Source organism: Drosophila hydei, unplaced genomic scaffold (genome assembly GCF_003285905.1).
Source record: "Drosophila hydei strain 15085-1641.00,03,60 unplaced genomic scaffold, DhydRS2 tig00000060-arrow-pilon, whole genome shotgun sequence".
NCBI classification, from domain to species: Eukaryota; Metazoa; Arthropoda; class Insecta; order Diptera; family Drosophilidae; genus Drosophila; species Drosophila hydei.
In genome coordinates, this window is record NW_022045656.1 from 9,409,924 (window position 1) to 9,431,108 (window position 21,185).

Genomic DNA, 21,185 nt, shown 5'->3' on the forward strand with positions numbered 1-21,185 from the left:
TTAAATATTTAAGGCATTCGACAGCAGTCGAAAACTGAAAACTGAAAACAGAACCTGAGCAAACTATGCGAACTGTGCTATGCCCAGTCCGGTTCGTGCATGTGTAAATTAACAAGTTTATTGTTGCGACCCAAAGGCAGCAATGGGTCAGCAGACTGGCCCAAAAATGTCAGGCTATCTGCTAGTTATAGCCCAGTCGGCAAGTGTTTATGCTGAGCATCGACTGTAGGCCTGCGCCCACTATTAACTATTTCCAGGACATCCTTTTTGAACCCTCTCTCTCTCTGCCTCTGCTGTCGTGCCTTGTTTATTCAAACAAACTGAAAGTTTGACTGGCCTGCGGTCGACCGTTAAAACCTTAAAATGCCTCAATACGCTCAACATTGTGTGAGTCAAGCCCAATGACAATAACGAGGAGCACACACACACACACACACACACACCACACCCACACACACACACTCTCAGGTACATTTTTGGACATGCACACATCAATGCTGCTCATAAATTTTGCATAAAGTTGGTTAGTTAATGGTTTTAAATTTGTTTGGAAAGCAAACAAGTTTTTCGAGGTTTTTGCGGTTTGTTCACTTAAATGCTTTGCCAAATATTTTGTTAGAAATTGATAATATCAACATTCTCGGCAATTTGCCAACTAAAATAAGTTTAAATACTTTCCAAACTATTTTTACGGCAACTATAAGTGGAAGATGTAGATAGAGCGCAATGCAGTCCTAACTCACGTCAAGACTGGCCTTAATGTCAGCTGTCGATCAATCACATATGGCTTAATGCATTTCATTTGGCTTGTTTGCCTTTGCTGACTTGTTTAAAACTCTCGTCGCAACTTAATTAAGTTCAATCAAAGCGCGCACACCACAGCAGACGCCCGCGCACTCGACTCGCCCACACACACTCAGGTGTAATTTGCACAGAAATTAGCGACACTTTAGACTCCAGACAGAGCTTGGCTGAGAGCAGTCTCAACAGTTGGCTGCCGCACAAACACTCAAACCTCAGCCGCGACTCCTTGTCGAATCACTCAGCCAGCACTAATGCGATTCATTTTCGTCTAAGCCAGCGAAACGCAAAACTTTTACTTTGCCATAAGAGAGTAGGTAAAATAAATCTAGCAGAAAAATAATTTAAGCATTATAAATAATGTTACCAAATGCATACCAAATTTATGGCTGGCCATAAATTCTGTATTCTTAGCCATTGAAATTCAATACCGACCAAATGCAGCTCACGACTCTCAACAAGTGCGACAACTAAGTGCAAAATTTGTCACAGCACCAGAGACAGCAAAAGACTTGAGAAAGTATAAAGAAATATACTTAAGCTGGCAGGACGTTGCATACCCTGTAAATACTAGAAAAGGGTGCAATGTGAGCAGTCAAGAGCAGGCATATAAAATGATGTATATCATGTAAGCTCACTTCAGTTGAGTCGTCTACTCTGATCTGCATGAATTTATTTATATCAAAGAATATTACAGCTAAAATTTTAAGAAATAATCTAAATATTTTACATATTTATATTTTGATTATCTTATTTAAGCAAGACCTAAAAAAGCGCTTGAAAGTGAACTGCGTTTGCTAACAGGCCTTAAAGGCTTACGTATAGAATAATATAATATTTTTTATGATATTCGAGAAAATTTAAAAACAGATTTTAAATTAGTATCATTATAAATTTATTATTATAAATTATAGCAAAATAAATTTTTAAATAAACAAACAGTCATTAACCACTTGTATTTTGATGTAAATAATATTTGTTTTGCGAGAAATTTTTATTTGAATTTTTTTTTTCTAATATTTTTAGTTTGAGTTGTGTGCGCCTGCAGCTCAAATTACAATTTTTTCGCTTTGAAATGTGCACAATAAATTTGTTTGCCAACAATTTTGCCATAGGCGATTTCGTAAATACTATTGGCTCACACACATACAAATATATATAGATATATATTCTGGTGCAATATATTGAGATTTACATGCGTTTGGCTTGTTTGTTTTTGGCTTTGGGGAATTTGTCAAATTGCGTTTTGCTTTCAATTGACATTTGATGTGGTACATTTGTTGGCGTGGCAGTGGCAAGTTTTTGAGCGGTTGCAGCTATGCTCACATTATGCACAGATGAGGCAGGGCTACAGCTCTCAAATGGGGTCAACTGAACCGAAAATAAATTGTATACACAACTATCAAATGGTGATGCGAATGGTTTATTGCATGATTCACATTTGTTTTCTCTTGAATTTGATAAATCAATTTTTATGAATTGCAATATAAACGCGTAACTTTGCTCGCTATATAAACAAAATCAAATCAAAGCATTATAAACATTTTATTAATGCTGAAATCATCAACATTTTATGCAAAAAACGGAAGTTCACTCTGACTGTGTCAGAAATGTGCAGAACTTTAATTTGATTGAGTTTTTCTCTATATTATATTGGCTTTAATTTTACAGTTTTTTATAGTTTATAAAATAACAATTAAAATTGTATGAAATGTATTCATTTAAAGCTGGAATTTCAATTAATTTTATTAATGCTTCATCAAGTCTTTAGAGTAGCAAAAGATGAAACCCAAACGATTCACATTTTGATTTGTAAAGACTTTTAACAATTTTTGCTACAATTTTTGACAACTTTTACTTAAATTCATTTTATAAAAATTAAGTTTAAATATTAATTTGCTTTTTAGAATTTTTTTTTTAATTTTAAACAAAATAAGAAATGATTCAAAAATGAATTCATAAAGGCTTTAGGCTCTCATTCAGATTCTCCCGCTTAAAGTTGATCTTTAGGCGTCGACTTTGTGATCTCCTATCAACTCACTTAATAGAATCGAGCTTAATATAAATATGAAACAAAGTTAGTCTCGGCTTTAACTCTTGCCTTCAGCCACTCATTCGCTTTAACAAAATGCCTTTTGCTTTCAGGCCAGCTGACATATTTTCACTTCCATTAACCCCCATAGCCCTAGACGAGCTTTGGTATTCATGAGACCTGTTCAGTTGACAGCTGCGTTGCAGTCGCCCTGTCTGCGCCGTCTACACATATCCTTGAAATTATTTCATTCTCATATTATTTTGCTCTTCTTGCCTCATATTTAATCAATTAAAAATGTGTACGTGCACATTTGTCGCCAGGCAGCGCCCGAATGCAAACAACACGAGTGCGTAGCATGCCTCAAACCGGCCATAAGCAGCACAGACAGTTGGCTGGCTAGCAAGCTGCACACATGTGCACCCGCAGTACGCCCAAAGCTCATAAACAGTGGGAACAGTTGGCGGTGGTAGGGGACGCAGGACAAGCATTTTAATTTGAAAATAATAAAACCCGACAAACTCGACCCGAGCCCCAAAGCTGCCCTGACGCTCTGACAATGACATGCAATTGAAGCCCGACCCCTCAGCGGGCATCGTCGGGCTTTTGTCTAATTGTCGCCGGCTTCCATGGGGCCGTCATAATGCAGCTCCCAGCTAGCTGAAACGGTTCCCCAACGTCGCTGCGGCATGGATGGCATGTAAAATGTGCGCATATGTTGCGCCTTTTTAGTTGTTCCTCTTGCCCCTGGAGTGGGCCCTGTCATTCGCACATCCCCATCAGCCCCATCAGCCCTGCCCTGACCTGCCAGCTGTGGCTTCATTCATGTACCCATTCTCCGTCACAATGTCGTGCCCGTGTTTCGTGTTGGCAAACAAATTACGACTGTTATTTTCAAATCATTTGGGGCTACTGCTACTGCGTGCCGAGCCCTTCACCTGGTCACCTTTTTGTTGGCTCTCTGAGTGCCGTGCGCGTTACAATGCTGTCAAAGTACATTTCTGGGTGGCAGCTCCCGCTGGAACAGAGCCACACATGCCGCTCTGTAAATAGCTGTTAAGTCATAATTTCAGTCTGCTATCAATTAAATTTAAATTATTTCTAAATATATAATTTAAATATATAATTATATATAAAATTTAAATATATAATTGACACTTAAAATAAGAATTTCTGTGAGTATTAAATTTATCTAAATTTAGATTTGAATTAATTATTCTTTTTTTTTTAAATTTAATTAAATATAAATTATTTAGAATTTTTTTTTAATAACTTGTCTATAAATAATAAATTACACACATTCATTTAAAATTAAAAAAAAAAAAACAATTTTATATAAATTGATAAATATTTAAATAAATATATAAATATTTTAAAAGAATTTTTAAATAAAGAACTAAAATTGAACACTAAATAATTTACAAAACTTTCAACAGTTTCAAAGTTTGCAAAATTTTGAGCCACAAATAATGTACATACATTTTTCATTAATCTTTAACTCATTAAAAATTAATTAAAAACTGCAATATAATTAAATTCCCAAAAAATAAATTACAAAAATTCAAAATAAATCTAAAGTTCAATAAGGGGCAAAAATATGTGATTAAATATAAAATATTTTGTAAATTTCATGCTGTTAAATTCACTCTTATTCCGAACCCTTCTTAATATTTTCTACAAGTGCAGCGCATTTTTGTAGTATTGGCTTAAAGAGTGTTAGCCATTTGAGCCATGTTTGTGGCACAAAATAAACTCGAATATTTGTGTTTCCTTCTCTTATTTTTTGCTGACAATAACAATAGCGAGCAAGTGTAAATGGCAATATAAATCAAATATGCGGCAGACGCAGCAGTTCACCTACCTGCCACCTACACAGGTGACTGTGCAACAACAGCAACAATGAAAGCTGCGAGTCGCATTCGTGTTTGCCATTTCAATTGAAATGTGCGCACATTTGCACTGCGCGAAAAAATGTATATAAATGTAATATATATATAAACTTATATATATATTTATGTATGTATATATACGAGCTTATATATACGTATATACATACACACGCACGCTTCAATTTATGCTATAATATTCTTGTTTTATGTGCTTTCTGGGGCGTGGCAAAGAAATTGGCAAGCCAAAACAGAGCAAGAAAAAACCTCATACACACACACACACACACACACATGCACGCACATCCATTTGGTTCATGGATGATAACAATCATTTTGAGTGTTTGCCTCATTTTCAACGCACCCATTTTGTGTGTGTGTGTGTGTGTGTGCATGTGTAAGCGAGTGTGCATGTCTGTGCTGTTCCTTGCCATTCATTTATTTCAGCTGCCTTTTGCTTCTGCCACGCAGTGTCAGAAAATGCATTAACATTAACGCAGCTCACTCCTAAATACGAAAATTTCGTTGGTTTTTTTTTGTTTTTCTTCCATTTTTTTACATTACATAAAATTATTTAATTTCCTGCAACGCCTGTGCGCAATTTGATGAGCCACTGTCAGTTGTCCGTCTAGGGCTGGCCACTGGCACGCCCTATGCCCGCTGCGTGCTGCCAAAGTTATGATGTTTCTGCTCATTTCCCAGTCGCCCAGCCCTGACTCACCCCCCGTCCTCGCATTTTCTATACTCACGCGCGCACATACGGAAAATTTCTTAATTTTTTCGTACTCTGCCTTTATTTTGCGCCAAAGCTTATCGCTGCAAAGTTAATGACGCTGCGGGTCATTAGCATTTTCAGCGTGAGCTCCAGTGAGAGCATATCACATAGAAGCTGCCTGGCCCTTGAAGATGTGGCTTTAAGAAAGAAGTAAAATGAAACGATAATTGCCATCATTTAATGGCAGATGATGTGAAATGTATAAACACAGATAATCTTAGTTTATTTTTTTCAATTTGCCACAGCCGAAACTCAGTCTAAAAGCGATTTGATATGATATTCAGAAGTGCATTCACAGCGGCAGCAAATCTGTTTGTAATAATAATAATAATCAAAAGCAATAAAGAATACAGAACACTAAAGGCAAGAGGCAGACATGCCACGCTGCTGATATGATATAGAAAATTGCATTTATACGCAATCATGTCAACGCCCAAAAGAAAAATATGAAAAGATGTTATTGTCGTTGTCGCCTGTCAGCCAGACGGCGCAAGTCAAGTGCCAAGTGGCAAGTGGCAAGTGGCAGGGTGCATATGCAGAGGCGTCAATGAAAGGCCAAAGGGCGGGCAGACGATGCCTAGCGCCTGCACAGCACTCACTTCACACCTACGTAGACATGGCCAATGTTGTCATAAAGTAGAAACGGAAGTGTTAGGCGCACAGGAAATGCATTCGGTCTGGAGGCAGCTTCTGCTGAAAGTAAAAGTGTGCGAATTACGTCTTGGCCCATGATAGATTGTGTCTTATTCGATGCCTGTCTAACATAACTAACTGCATATCGCTTGTATAATAAATAGCAAATATTTCGAGCTGTTGTTTGGGCAACGTCAAGTCTGTAGATAGATATTCAATCTGTGGCAGGGCTAATGCCACGGATGGTGGCGTGCGTCCTATTGCCAGCTGTTTGATGCCGACGATGCTGACAGTTGATTGAACACTTTTGAAATGACAAAAACGCCCCACGGGTGACATTTCTCAAAACACTTTACCGTGTTGCCCCGGCCCCAATTTCAGGCAGCGAGACAGCGCTGGGCTAGGTGTTGCAACCTTGATTTACGGCGCTGCCAGAGCTTGGCCGACGGCAAGCCAGGGCTCCAGATTATGGACTGGGCTTTTGCATTTGCATCGCTGCTGAAGCCCGGCGGCCAATCATTAAAACGTCGACATGATGAGTTTGTGTCCGAGCTGGCAGCTTGGCTGAACCTGGAGTTTGGAGTTGCAGCTCGAGTTGGAGTTGGAGCTGGAGCCCGAGTACTTTGAGCGCTGCTCTTTCGCGGTTTTAAATTACCATTTTAATGCTGCCGAGTGCCGTTGATTGATGTGCTCAGCTCTCAGGTCTCTCAGGCTCTGCTCGGCGCAGCAATCGAGTGGCAGTTGGCAGCCAAAATGTAAATGGCTTTTCTGCAGCGTTTTCCCGCTAACAAGCTTTTGGCATTTTGTTGCCGACTGTAACGCGTTTTCCGCTTCGCTTTAAACGCATAAAAACTTTAATGTTGGCCATAAAGAAACAAAAAATACATCAATTGCCCCTTCACTCTCTCTCCCTCTCTCTCTTTCTCTCTTAGTATATATATTAACAGCTACTTTGAGACACTTCATTAGGTTCTCGGCCGCTGCAACTGCTGCCCTGTCGATTGGAGTTTTGTGATAAGCCACTCGCCCACAAGAGCCCTCCATTGGCTAGCACCTCTCCGCCTGCTCCGCTCACAACATTTTGACGTGGCCGACGGTGCTGATTGAGCGCAAGTGCCGCGTTGTCTGACAGCCTGACAGCCTGACAGCCAGATACTTTAGGCTTTTAAATGCGCTGCTTCTTGCACACACACACATACATTTGGGCACAATTTCGTGGAGTGGGCTCTTAAGCAGCTTCTGAATGATGCGACGCGCTCGGGCCACGTCAAAAATGTCGTCGTCTATCCGTCGTGCACCCGCTGCCCCCTCGCTGGCTGTCATGTCTGCTGCCGTGTAGCGAATGTTAATGAGCTGTTAAAACTCAACGTCCAGCGTGGCCGCATCTTCAAATTAAAACTGCAGCCTGAACAGCCTGAACTCTTAACTTGTTTTACATCTTGTTTTTACCACTTTGTCGTTTGTCACGGCTATAAATAGTTTCATTAGTGGCACTACAATTGCCCAATAAATGGAGTCTAAGGCCTGAAACTGTGTAGGCCACTGATTGCACCTTTTTTTTGGACACTACTGAACCAATGGCTGCTGCTAATGAGTTTCTCTTCGTTTCGCTTCTTAAGCTAATTAAAAGACAGTTGCTCTTAATTCAAAAAATTAAAAGCTAACATTTAATCCAATTATATAAACAAGTTGTGAACTGTCTATAGAGAAGACAACATGCATTTATTATTAAAGTCAGGAGAAGTATTTGAGTCAAGTTGATGATTATTTGAAATTAAATAAATCGAGAAACATTTTTAGAGATTAAATTGACATATACTAAAAACTTGAAAAAAATTTAAATATATATTCAAAATAAAACAATTTAAGTAGTTTACTAAAATTTGTTGCATTTGTAGTTTTTGATGTTGATTCATTTATGTTGAAGATGGAACTCCACTTCCAACATTTGTTGTATGAACAGAATAAGAAAATTAAAATTAATTAGGAAAAGCTTAAAATAAGAAAATGTCAATTGGACAATCCAAGTCTATTATCTATTCGGCTTAATTATCTAGAATACTTACTGTTCAGGAAAAAGTTTTGATTAGGTTTCAAAAATTTATTTTTTTTAAATTTATTTTCAAATATATAAATAGTTCATGTATACGTATTATTATTTATTAATATTCATTTTTGTATAAAGATATTTATTACTTACAAAATTTTTCTTTTTAGCTTAAAGAGAATTAAAAATATCTAGAATATTAGAATATTTATAAATGTAATAAAAATCTATATTATTATCTACGTATAATATTTTTAAAATGGTTGCTGAATTATTCTTATATGCTTTAAAATTATAAATTCAATTTTTGTAAACCTTTTTTAATTTTATTTTGTATTTTATATAAATGTTTGTAAATATATAGACTTTATTTGTGTATTTATATTACTATCACTAATTTTTCTTGTATTTTTTAGATTATTTATTGGTATTTATATTTATATAACATTAGAAAACTATTTATTATTATTTATTTTATATACATTTTTTACATATTTATTAATTATGTATTAATAAATATGTAAAAAATATATATAAAATAAATAATAATAAATAATTTTCTAATGTTGTATAAATATAAATACCAATAAATAATCTAAAAAATAACATTATATTATTTAGAATATTTGTAATATAATGTAATATGATATATATGTATCTATACATATTTATTTAATATTATTAGTATTATTATATTATATATCATCAAAATGCTCTCAAACCTTTCACCCTCGCTTCGCATTGCCACTCTCAACAGAGCATCCTTTAGTGTGGCAGTTAGCTGCTTCAGCTGCAAGTTATTAGCACTTCACACTTAAGGCTGTCAGCACTAATAGAGGCCACTTAATAGGCTCTTAGCATTCGCTTCATTTAAGTAAATCACTGCAAATGAGCCGCATATGCAGTTGATTGTGCTTCCACTTCCGCGTCTTTTTAGAAAAAAAGTATTTGCCACCGAAGTTCTAAAGTTTCGCCCCCGCGTTACGATTTTCTCAAGTGTCTCGCATGACAATAAGCCGCTGCCTGGCTGCAGTGCAATTGTGAGTCTGTCTCGTCGCCAGAGTGAAATCCAATACGCAGTTGATATTGTGGCGGGGTGCGCTTAAGCGGCTTCTGCATGTCAAGCTCTTGTTGGCCCGGGTAAGCAAATACTTTGGCGCCCTTCGAGAGCGCAGCTCATATTACCCACGGGCCTGAAACAATAATTTATTGGTGGCCAGCCGATGGGAAAACGCCGAGACCAAAGTTATGCCAGCTCTAACTGGCTAAGGGACCAGCTCCCCAAACAATTTGTCTGCTCTACAAATGCCGTGGCGCTTCTCTAGCAATTACTTGTCTAAAATAATTGGCTATGCCGCAAAAATCTAAAAAGAGATAAAAAACCAAATGAAATGGTACAAAACAAATAGAAACTGAAAACGAAATACAGCAGTCCAGACCAGACGTCAAACAATCAAAAACTGTCTGCTGACTTTGACTTTGGCTACGGCTACGGCTACGGCTACGGCTACGGCTACGGCTTTGACTGCAGCTGCTCGTTAGGGCAGCGATTTCCGTTTCCGCTGGACCTGTGACTGGCATTGAAATTGAAAGAAAAACAAAAGCGTGAAAGGATTTAGCAGCAATCACAGTTTCAATATTAATAGTTGCCTGGACCTCTGCTCTCTGGATCACAGACTGTGCCTTCGCCTTCGCCTCCACCTGCGCCTGCCCCTTTAGCCATCAGCCGTTAGCAGCAACTGCTGCTGCTGCTGCTGCTGCTGCTGCTCAGCATTTTTGCTGCGTGGCTGCTTTTGGCTTTCAATTTATTTGGCTTCAGTGGCAGAGTCCTTTTGACCACCGCAGACATTGGCTTAAATGGCAACAATATAGCAGCAAACAAAGCGCAAATCGAAAAATTTGGGAACCTCCACGCCCACATAAAAGGGCGATTTTTATTTGCCGTCTATTGATGTTATTGACTGACTGACTGTGTGCCCCTGCAGCATCCAGCTGTGACCAGAAAAGCAAAACGACGTCGTCTGTGGTACGCGACATGCCCAGACCAATATAAAAAGGGAGCATAAAAATTCGTAATATTCGCCGCTTTCGGTATTTTTTTTTTGGCATTCATTTTCCCTTTTTTGCTTGCAATTTAACTTTCATTTTCAATTTTCATGGCCTTTTCTTTGCTTTTATTTGCGGCCAGCTGAAAATGATGTAGCCTTTGGATTTACTTGGCGCTTTTATGCTTCCGCTTATACAAAAAGCACGTGAAAGCGTGTAAAATGCACCTGAGCTGCGTTTTAGAAACACCAGACAATGCCCAGACACTGGGGCATGGGGCAGCTGAGAATGATTTAGTCGGGACTGCACAACTAGAAGATACCCTGAAGCACCAAAGGCAGTGAAGAAAGGCAGGCATGGATAAATCAATAGATCAGCAGACAGAATGATAGATGGATGAGGTGGTAAAGACTGTAGATAGGGTAGATAGAATAGCCTGTGCATGAGTGAGCTATGGCGATCTATGCTGCACTGATTGTCGCTGCGAAGAGAATAAATAAAAATGCCTTTTCCTTCTATCTCTATTGGCATAATCTACCAAGATTTGTAGCTCTACTTGAACAAAGCCTAAACCAATCTACCCTCATTTCCTATTTTAACAGAGTACAGGGTATAAAAAGGCTAAAAAATAAACCTTTTGTGCCATTTATCGACATTGGCAGAGATTTGAAATCAGAACTGACTAAACTCAAGCTTTAATAAATAGCATTTCAGTACAATCAGCTGCCATTTGCGCAGCGACGGTGTAATAAGCGGCAATTATTAATTAGAGTAATGCTCATTAAAAAAGTTGCTGTGGTGCATAAATTTCAACATAATTTGATTGGCGATGCAGGAACGAGGGAGACAGGGGCGAGCTATGTATTTAAATGGAATTGCCAAGAGGCAGAAAGTGCCTCAGTCAAGCTGCGTCAAGCCTCGCTGCTTATCGATTACATCTCGCCATGCGTCAAACGCCCACACAAACAGACAGAGCGAGAGATAGCTAGCTAGATAGGGGCAAAAGAGAAAGAGTAGGTGAGCGACCAAGCGGGTGAAGGCCACCATCGGCTTAGTGTTTCGGAGTGTGGAAAATAAATTGACATTTATCTGTGTGTAACAAGATCAAGTATACGCAACATTGCCCACTCTCAAGCTGTGAGCACAGCTCAGCTGTGATTTTGTGGCATGCTCGTTGATACAGTTGGCTCAGCTGAAATGGCAGGCGATTCTAATCGCAACGTGGCGTATGAGTAATTTATATTGCGTAGCTCGACCTCGACACACGCAAACAAATTAAAACGGAAACCAAACCCGCCAGGGAAACCTGGAACCCAGCCCAGCTCATGAGCTGGAGACGTGGATTTGCACTTGCATTGAGGTTCATGTGCGTCATGTTCTACTACCTAGCGACAGCTACTTGACATTTGATTCGCCGATTAGTGCGTTGCAAGTTGCTCTACGAGTGTGCAACCTCTTTGTGGCAGCGCTACTGAATTGAAATTGCAAATTTAGTTTTTATGGCAAAGTTTGACAAGAAAAAGTTGTAGAACGCTTCAGATTGAACTTATGACAAGCCACAGCGAGGGCTGCACTAAACGAACTTGTTCAGCGAACCAGTTCAGTGCGAGCTGAACAAGTTTTTATTTACTTATTAGCTCATTGGCATAACAAAAGTTGAGTCGTAATCAGACTTTCAGACTGGGAAAACTCTCATTGCAGCCCTGTGTCCATTCATGTATGCGTGCGTCGCTTATCAGCCATCGTGTTGCACGTTGCACATGCAACGAGTTGAGTTGTTGCCTCGCTTGACAGCGCTGAAAACTTTGCTGACAGGCAGCAGCAGCAGCAGCAGCAGCAGACGTAAGTAGCTGCTAAGTAAGTTGCCAACAAGCAGACATATGGTTAGTTACTGTTACTGCTCGATGCACAAGTGACGCGCCGATCAGGCAACTGATAACCTTTGATATACTTTTGCCATGTGCAGAGACCCATAGAGATAAACATCGTGTGGCATATGCAATTTGTCTCAGAGCTAAACGTCGTTCGCCCAAAGGGAGACTTGCTGCTATCTCTCTTCCACTCACTCTCTCTCTCCCACTCTCTCTCTCTCTCTCTCTTTCTTTCATTTATTCATTTAACACTGCTAACCTCGTTTTCATTTCTGCTTGCAGATTTATACCCAGCAGCACAAGGTGAGTTGAGCTCGTTCCATTCCACTCCATTCCCAGCCACAGCTGACACGAAACGCAATTAGACTACGGAAATCACACATATAAAACCAATTTGTAACTTGATGAGCTCCTGCAGAGCTTTGGCAAGTTTAAAGCAATTGCCATCAAATTTCCTGTGCCCCACTCCGAAAAAAAACTGATAGGTTTTTAATGCAACACGGAAATGCGCTCAACGAACCAAAGAGCAGGCGACAAAAAAACTTCTTCCATTTCCGCAAAAGCTCAAAAATGAGCGCGGAAAAACCTCGCAGATGTCGCTTAGCTATTTGCAGTTGCCCCACGCCTGAACGTTCTTAATGAAGTTAACACGGTTTCGGTAGCTTGACTAAGAAGGGATATGCAACAGGTGTTATGTGGCGCTTTAAGGACCTTCATTTGGCTTAGCATAGACAACGCTCTTATTGAACTAAGAGCAGCTCAGTTTTCACAACTGCTGCGACCATTGGGCAGCCAGTCGATGGCAACTCCTACAATACTCCTTTGTGTGCCTGTGCCCACGCCTAGGCGTTGCCAGGCAGCCTGGCGACTAAATGAATTTAAATTACTTTTACGTGCTGCGGCTTCACATGGCCCACAACTTGACGCAAATCATGAATAAATAAATATAATTCAATTACCTAACAAAAAAGAAAATACATGAACTGCGATCCCCCATGACTATATATATATATATACATATATATATATATATGTGCTTTCCACTTTGAAGCTCGTTATCAAGCAGTCGCTTTTGGCCATTTTAAAAATAAAAAAAAAGCTGCCAAAAAATGCTTCAATCGATTGCTCTTTATCCAGGCTGAGAACACTTTATAGGCACCTCATTGATTTTCATTGATTTTGTGTGAGTTATTTTTATAGAGGTATTTTGTGCATGCCTCACACCTGCCTAGCCTCGATGAGCAAGCAATTTATTGATTCGCCTAGGTATTTATGGAGACATTTCTCGGAAAATTTTGTTAACTGCAGCTGTGCTGCTGCTTAAATTGCAAGAGAAAGAACTGAAACTGAATTGTTTATATATATTATTACTTGAGGTCTAAAAGTGTAACAAAAATTGCCATGGATTCGGCTCTCAATCGTAGCTTGGCATCAGTTTATGCTGCTGACTTTTGTTCAAAATAAAATTGTGTTTGTTTGTTAAGTTTTAATATAGATATCAAATTTTTTAATTACAATTTAACAATTCATTTTCCCTAAACTTAAGCTGATTTCATTAGATTTTTCTAATCCTAGCAAAAGCCTTTTTTATACAAATAAAATTTACTCGGATTCAGCTTCAGTTTCTGCTTCAGCTTCTGCTTCATCTTTTCCTTAGCTTATTAGTTTATGAAGCATTAGAATTTAAGCTTTTAGACATGTCCTGTTCTCATTTGAAGCAACAATTTATGCACCTACCTCTGCTATAAACGCTCTAAGAATTTAAGAACTCTCCAACTCACAGTTTCCCATTTTCACTTTACTCAATTCAATTTAGTCAACTCTCTAAGCTTTCGTCTCCAATTACTGCATTTGAGCTCTGCTTCTTCTCTATAGTTTAATTGCTCGCTTCTTTGTGCTACGTGTCCGAAAAATTCTCTAGACTGCACAGTCTGAACAGTTTTCATTGTCAATTATTTTGGGGTAAAGTTCCATAAATTACTCAGCGGACTCAACAGGTTGCCATTGGCCCAGTCAGCTTCAATAGTCTGCCCATTTTTCAAGTGCCTGCATTCAATTAACAGTAAAATTTATGTATGGGGAAAACTCTGGATTCAGAGGAATCCTACTCTGCCCTCACACACACACGCACACTCAGTACAAAATTGTTCGTATCAACTGCCAACTGCAATTAAAAGGCAATGAATTTTGCTCTCTCTCCCTCTCTCGCTCTCACTCTCTGTCTATATACGTCTCACTCGCATTTGACTTGGCTGCTCGGGCCATGTGTGGGCGTTTCAGTGGTAGTTTGTGGCAGCGGGCGTGGTCGTGCGTCGCGTATGGCATTCGCCTTAAAAGTAAAACACTTAACTTAAATTGTGTTCAACAGCTGGAAATGAACAGCAGCAGCAGCAGCAGCAGCGGCGGCAGCAGGAGCCGCGCATCGCTTTAATTTTTGGGCATCGACCCCGCCCAGCCGCCCCTAAAAACTGTTGTCTCCTGCCCGATGTGATTATAATTTATTGATTGCACGGCCAACGGGCAACATCTGTCCGGCGAGTGTTTTAAAAATAGTTTGTGCATGTTTTATGTACATTTTATACATTTTATTTACATTTTTGTGCGGCGCCTTTAGTGCTGCCACGCCCCTAACCTATGGACATTAGTAAAAGCTGCTGTCGCTCACCAGCCCCTGCCTCCTTTTGGCAACACATTTCACATTTTTTATGATTTCCACATTTTGTTTTTTTTCCACTTGACAAAGCGAAATTTGAAAATGTCTGCGAGCAGCTGTCACAGCCACGCCCAACCGCCGCCCAGCCGCCGCCCACTTGCAGCAGCTTGTTAATAAAATTATTAACGTGTAAATTCTTGCGACTTATTTAGCTGCCAATTAATAAATTTTATATTCCGCTGCGCGTCGAGCTGTGCCCCATCGAAATCTTTTGTTATTTCAACGCATTCCACCGGAGGCTGCCCCTGCCCGCCCCCCCAGCCGCATGCCACCCGCAATATGTGTCTGGCATATTAATGAGCATTTGTTACACTTCGCGACGGAAATTTATGTGTCCAGGTTAAATTCCTGGGATTTCTGTGCGCTCTTCGTTCGGTTTGTTCATTTGTGAAATTAATTTATGTTCCTGTCCGCCGTAGTTTCCAACCAAATATTTAGTGACATTGCCAAACAATGAAAGCCATTTCGTTCCGTGTGCTCGCAACCCTTTGATTTAGTCAGCGCAAAATGATGTAAGAGCTAAATATATTTTTGTGTTTGAAAATTAATATTAATATGCATGTAGAGCATATATTTGTGGCTTAGAGTATTATTATTTAATATTTAATAACTCACTTAGCTTAGTCTAGCTGTTGCCTAATGGCACGTCTCGCCATCGATCTAGGCCTACCTCCCCCTCTCAGCCTCTCTCTCTCTCTCTCATATTAGCATGCCAAACACGTTGGCCGTGCAAACACTTTAATATACCAAAAAATTTAGCTGCTCGGCTCGTAAATAAGTAGACCGCCCACACACACACACACACAGTCACATTAAACTTTGACCCATTTCGTAGTGGCACATTTGCATAACGACGCCTGTTGGTGCCACAAAACCCTTTCGACAAAAATTAGAAACGAAAATCTAGCTAAATATTTAATTGGCCCACACACTCACATGATATTCCAGCTTAAGCTCTCACTCACTCTCACGCTCTCTCTCTCAGGAGATTTCATAAAACTGAACACTGAGCACTCTAATTGTTATACGTTATCCGCAGCGCAAATATGGAGTACACTGAACTGGCCGCAAATCCTTGCTTCGCTGCTCAAGTGAACTCGCCAGGCGCCATTGTGTCCCAGTGCCTGGCTCCGTGTTGGCTTTTCGGCGAATTTTTAATGTGCGCCACTAGCAGCACAATGTATTTCACTTCATTTTTTATTCACGCGCCCTACGGCTGCCTAAAAAGCACAGTCCCCGAACTTCAGCCGCGCGACTGCGCTGGCCTCAACCCTTGCTGCATGAAAATGTTTGCCTTGGCGTCCGAAAAAAAGGTTTGCGTGCCAAATTATTGTGCCAGTGGCCCAAACTTTTTCTCTCCCCCCTCTCGCTGGGCTGACTTCTATTTTGTTGTGTTGCCATTTGGCAGCAGCCAAAACGCAGAGTGCGTTGTACTCGACTCCTTTTAAAGGCAGCCGCTGAAAATCGATATTATTCACTGGCGCACAACGTGGCGTATGAGCGATGTGGCCGCTTCAGCTAAGGACTGCTGACTAGAATAGCTGCAAAATAATTAAGGAACTTTTAAATAAACTATTTAAACTATTTAAAATTGAGTCAACTTCACTTTACATTAAAATAATATAAATTATAAAATGCTTTGCGCTCGCCGCTCAGGTATTGCCCAGCAAAATGAAAGCTGCCTGGGAAACTGGTAAACTCGACGCACATGTGCCAACGTCCAAGAACGAAATTATATTTAATTTTTTATGTCAGTTTCTGTCTGCTTTGCCATCCATTCCATTTTTTTTTTTTTGTGGCGCGCTTCAGTTGATTTGCAACAGAGAAAATAAAATAAATAGAAATAAAAAGCGAAGCGCAAAAAAAATGGCTTAATAAGCGGCCACAACAACAAGCGGCATATCTAGAGCTGTCTCGCTGCTGCAGACGCCGTGGCAGACAGACAGCAACGTGCAGCGTGCAACGTGCAACGCAGACGCCATGCGGCAAAATAAAAACCCCAAACACCATAAAATAGACACAAAAACTGCGAACTAGGTATTTAAAAATATATATCGCTCCGCTGTATGAGGATCGCCAAGTGGCGGAGCCCAAAATAATGCGACAATTGCATTAAGTGCAGAATGGATGGATGACCGAGCAGCGGCAGCCGAGGCAGAGGCAGAGGCAGAGACAGGCACCGGCGACTGCCTGGCAAATGAAAATATTTTATCTTTATATGCAGTTCGCAGTTCGCAGTTCGCTGTTTGCAGTTTGCAGTTTTTGTCGCTCATTCTTTCTACTTTTCGCTGCTGCTGCTGCTGCTGCTGCTGCTGGAGCTTTGCTGCACTAAATGGCAGAGATGCTCAACTGGTTTTTATTGTGCCGGGTTATGGTCAAATAAAGTTTTAGACTTTATCTAGCGTATGTTTGCTAAAGGGGCTAAGAAGATGCTTGTGCTTAAGAGAGAGAGAGACAGAGAGAGAGAGAAAACGTGGCAGCTTAAGCGTGAAGTGTGAAGTTGCCAAAATGCTCCTGAAAGGCCAACGACTATCTCAAAAGCTTTCCATATCTAAGATAACAAGCACAATTAATAGATACGAATATATAAATGAGAGAAAATATTTGCCATAAAGATAGCCACATCACTGTCTTTATAGGATTCTATAGTATAACTAAAAGTTGGCACTATTTAGAATCAAGTATGACTCTAAAGTGCATCTACTCAAATTAGAGATTGTGCACATTTAAATTCTGCATTAACTAAACCAGTTTGCAGTATGATATAAGCAATAAATATTTGTGTATTAATTATATAACTTTATGGGTTGGCTTATACAATATCCATATATACATATACATATGTATAAACGTAATATCTTAACTTAAAACTTATTGTGCCTTTTCTGAATATTTGTAGAAAATACTATTTTGCTTAAAATTTATTTAATCAATTTCTAATTTTTAGTATTTATTAGTATATTTTGTATTTATTAATATTTTTATTTTTTTTTAAGTATTTTTTTATTTTTTTATTATTTTAATATGATCAGTATTTTTAGTTATTTAAATATTCTTAAAGCTATAAGTACTTATAGTATTTGTAGTATATGTTAGTATTTTTAGAGATTGTATTTTTGTATACTAGATATTTTAAATCATGTATATTCTTAGTATTCAAACTTTTTAGTATTTCAAGTAATATATTATTTTTTGTGCTTAAAATATTTTTATGATATAAATATCTTAAATATGTTGCTATATTTGGTATTTTAGCGCTTTTGTATTTTTAGTATTTTTCAGTATTTTTTTGGTCTTGCATAACTCTTGTCATAATGAATACGCAGCTAACAACTTCTTTATTGAATTAAATATAAAGCTATTCGAAATTTGCCTTTATAATGAATTTTCTATTGTTCTCAAAAAAATTATAATTAATTTGTTATTATTTCAAAAACCGTTCATCTTTAATCAACAATTCTGAAATGCATTGAATATCTATACATAAATTAAATAATTTTAAATGAAAATGTTTGATTTAACTGGAGAATTTAAGACAAAAATATTTTTAATACCAAACGCACGTTTAGAAATTCAAGAATTATTTTAGAAAATTGCAGCTTAGCTTGTCTTAAAATTTAAATGACAAATAAAAGTTATTAAAAGCATTTTGTACTCTGTGGCATGCAAAAACATGCAGCAGTCGAAGAAGTCTGTGAAAAGAACACAATTTTGCGTTTAGCTCTGGCAGACAGGCAAAGTTCCCCGCCGACAATTTTTGGGGCCCCATAGCTGACCAACTGAACAGATCTAAGCAGAACGAAACAAAACAAAACTGAACTCTGTCTGCAGCAGTGCCTGTGCCTCTGCCTGTGCCTGTGCCAACAATTGCATTAATTATGCGTGCGGCAACATTTTGTGGCAAAGGCTTTTGCCAAATTGCCACAGCGGAGGCACTTGAAAGTTTTGCAGACACTCAATTATATGGTCCAAGCAACGCTGCGCAGGCGGCCAGCCGGGCAGGGGGACAGCAAATGGAGAACTGCCGCCCGGTGACAGCGACGACATCAACAATTCATCTTTGACGGTGTCTTCGCTCGTGGCTAGGAAGCTCTCTGAGAGCCAGAGCCAGAGAGCGAGGGACAATTTGTGCGTGCCGCACTTCAAAGCGAGTCTCGGGGAATCGAGGCATCGGAATCGGGCAAAGAATCTGCAGCATTGTCTGTGTTCCATGTCGACGACGTTGCCTTTTCTGTTTGCCTATTCAATAACTGAGATCCGCGGCGGGAACGGGGCTGGCTGACAGACGAGCCAAATGCTAATCTTGATAAAAATAAACGCACTCGGGCACGTTGAGGTGGAAAAGTTGGCGCGTCTCACGTTTTTCGTCGCATTTTCAATTTGCTTGGCATTTGCCTGGCCATTGTCAGCATATCCCACCCATTTCCCCTACTATGCTACAGCTATCATGCCACACCCCCCTATCCGCGCCCCAAGCCCCACGCCCCACGCTCTCTCGGACCCTTGCTAAGTGAATATTAATATTGACTTTTTGCCTGTTTGCTTTCGCATAGTTTGCAAAGTTTTTCACCTTTGATTGCTACGCTTCCTCGCTTTGCCATAGCCTTAACCTGAACCTGAACCTGAACCCTGACCTCACCCGCTTACCATTTGTGGCCTTTAAGTCAACGCAGTCGCTTCGCTACTCGCTCGCAGCTCTCATTCCCAGACTCATCTCAATGGCTGCTTTTAAATTTATGTGCAAAGTTTTATGCGTGGCCAGAGTCTTGGAATGGGAGCTGCTGCTGCTGCTGCTGCTGCTTAGAGTGGAGGCGCTTTTCCATTATCAGCATTTGATGCTGCTTCCTTGTCGGCAGTTGCTATTATTTTCCATTTTTATGACATTTAACTGCACGTCGCCTACCCAGCTCCAGGTCCAGGTTCAGGCCCAGCCCCTACAACTGGTCGCCTGCCCTCGATAGACTCTCCACACTCCACTCGGTTCCAGGTACGCTCAAAGTCACGCTTGTATTAAAATAAATTGACGAAAAAAGCGCCAAACAATGTCAATTTAATTAAATGAAGCTTATAAAAACTGAGAAAAGCCGCGCTACGTGGGCGGCAAAACATTTGAATTTCTGGTTAAGACGCCGCCATAAACTTAATGAATATGCAAACTGGATGCGGATAAGACCTATGTCATGAGCTGCTTTAGTTTGAGTTGGATATAGAACACTGCAGATTTTATTGAGCTCTCTTAGTCGGGTTGAAGTCGCTTCGAAATGTGGTATGTGTTGAGGCAGTGCGATAAGCAGATATCTAATATATAATAATAATATATACTTCGATCAGAACAAGGCATTTTCTTTGTGGCATATATAGATTAAGTCAAGCGTCTTCTTTGTTTAGAGCAAGGAATTCTCTTTTTGGCATATATAGATTAAGTCAAGCTTGCAGTGCAAGAGGAGCGTCAACTAGCCCTTCTACTAAAGCAACAGCTAAGCTACTTATATACTTCTACATGCCCAGCTTAGTTTCGTCAACTCTTAAGAGCTTGAAGCTAGAGTTAGAATAGTTATTCTAAGAAACAATGCATTAATTATATATGAAACAAACTAAATCAGATTATGTCTCCAAGTAAATTGCCAATAATATTCTCTTAAACTCTGGAGTAAGTTGCCAAAGCTGTCCTTAAAGCATCCGGCCCTCATAGTTAAAGTCTCATTATAAGCAGCAAAGTATATCCGTTCGCTGTTGTATAGTTCGTAACTCTTCCATTGTAACTATAAGCAGCAGTTTGATTTATATCTCAATTATGAAATAAGTCGACTTAAGCACTTTTCTTCATTTTGGGCACACACACACACGCAGTCGCTCGCTGGCTTACATACACCTTTCAGCTTACGTACATATTTAAGCATTTTATAAGCCTATTAAGAACCAACTTCGATGATGTTGGCCCCATTAAAACTACCACAGAATGAAAAGTGGGCGCCGAAAGTGCAACAAAAACAAGCATTTTCAAACTTGTTGGCCTTTGACGGCGCCTTCTTCTGCCGGGTCGCTCCAATTTGGCTGGCCCGGGCACTTCTTAACTACCCTAGCCTCAACCTCCTCCTGCTGCTGCTGCTCTGCCACAGCAACCGCAAGCGACGGCGTACTATCAAAATATTTGCCACAATGAAATCATATTTGTGTGCCTTGCCAGTGCCACGCCCCCACTTAGGCTATATGTACACTGTGCGAACTGATGGAGAGGGGCGGCCGTCGACTGGGACTTGACTATAGTCAAGTGAGGCTGGCGTGCGAAAGTTTATTAAAAACTTTGTGTGCCTTTTGCTTTACGTCTTTTTTTGCAAACAAACAGGCACACACACATGCGCCGAGCACACAAAAACGCAA

At 39.6% G+C, this 21,185-nt stretch overlaps 1 protein-coding gene across 3 annotated transcripts in view; it reads left to right on the forward strand.

Moving 5' to 3' along the window:
* Positions 1-21,185, forward strand: part of LOC111601268 (leucine-rich repeats and immunoglobulin-like domains protein 1) — a 114,450-nt gene that overhangs the window by 71,193 nt on the left and 22,072 nt on the right. For 2 of the 3 annotated variants that reach the window (XM_030226194.1, XM_030226193.1), the window contains one exon: positions 12,374-12,394. The exons of the other annotated variant lie outside the window; for it this stretch is intronic. The gene's annotated coding sequence lies outside the window, so the exon portion shown is untranslated. The remainder of the gene's footprint in view (positions 1-12,373; positions 12,395-21,185) is intronic. 3 annotated transcript variants of the gene reach the window in all.